This window comes from Castor canadensis, chromosome 2 (genome assembly GCF_047511655.1).
Source record: "Castor canadensis chromosome 2, mCasCan1.hap1v2, whole genome shotgun sequence".
NCBI classification, from domain to species: domain Eukaryota; kingdom Metazoa; phylum Chordata; class Mammalia; order Rodentia; family Castoridae; genus Castor; species Castor canadensis.
This window is the reverse complement of record NC_133387.1, coordinates 160143740-160145064: the sequence shown is the minus strand read 5'-3', so window position 1 is coordinate 160145064 and position 1325 is coordinate 160143740.

Genomic DNA, 1325 nt, shown 5'->3' with positions numbered 1-1325 from the left:
CCTCAGTTCCCTTCTGGATTTGGTGGCCTCAATGATTTGGTGGCTGGAGACATCTCTCAGGTCCTTCATCCCTGAGCTCCTCCACTAGGCAACTCATGACATGGCAACTGGTCCACTCAGACAGAGAACAGGGTGTGTTAATCAGGATGCCTTTGCAACCCAGTATCAGGAGTGACCTGTGATCACTTTTGCTGTGTCCTTTGTCAGAAGAGTCACTAGGTCCCGCCTACACTAAAGGAGAGGGGATTACACCAGGCACTAATACCAGGAGGGAACCGCTGGGGGCATCTTAAAAGCTGTCTGCCATACCTGCCGAGCCTTGCTGTGGGCAGAGCTCTAAGATGGAGTGGACCTGGACATGCTGCCCGTTGGTGGCTCCTAAGACAGACTCGCCTGCCCACCCTGATCTTTATCTCTGCAGCCCTGTGTGCCGGCCAGGGGATTTGCAGCCAGCAGGAGCTGCATTCCAGAGCTGGGTACTTAACATTCCAGAGGGCTCTCAGCTAATTAGTGCCTTGCCTGTCCCAGGCCTGGACCACCCGGCTCCCCTTATTTCCAATGGCTTGGCTAGGGGACTCCACCATGGCACTGAGCCACACTGAAAGGCCCACAGATGGGCCACAGTTAACCAGAGTCACACAATCCATGAGTCTTTGGTGGCAAAGTTGAGGCTGGAACCCAGGTCCTTTCACCTACAGCTTGTGGGTAGGGGGAAGATGTAGCCCTTTGGGCTGGGCCTCCCAGGAACTAAAGCCAATCTCTGAGCCTCTACTTCTCCTCCTGCAAAAGAGGAATTTTTCCAAGATCCCACAACCTGTGAGAAAGATTCTTCAACCAAACTTTAGGTAGGCGCCTCTGAACTCTTTGTGATTAGGCCTCATCCTTGGGCCTACCTGTCATCAGCTTACCTGGGCAGTTTTAGCAAGTTACCCTACCCTCTGTGTGTCCTTTCAGGAATTTCTACTCACCACCTTGCTCCATTCTACTCACTGGTAACAAAGTCCCAGCTCATCTGTGCTGTCCAGAGCTGGACCTAGGCGCTCACCAATTGTGACAGCCTTGGCACCTGCAACAACAGTCCTGAAGAAAGCCCTCCTTGAAATTGTGACATGTGTCAGAATACCTTTTTCTTGAAAAAAAAAAAAAATATATATATATATATATATATATATATCTCCCAGCCTCTTTTAGGAGCAAAGGGTCTCTGGAACTTTTTGAGGGGAGTAGAGAGGGAACACAGGCTCTGGCCCCAACAGTAGGGCCTGAGAAAGGTTTAGAGGTGCAGAATTCTCCAGATGTCCTTCCTCTCTTCTCTCTCTCTCTCT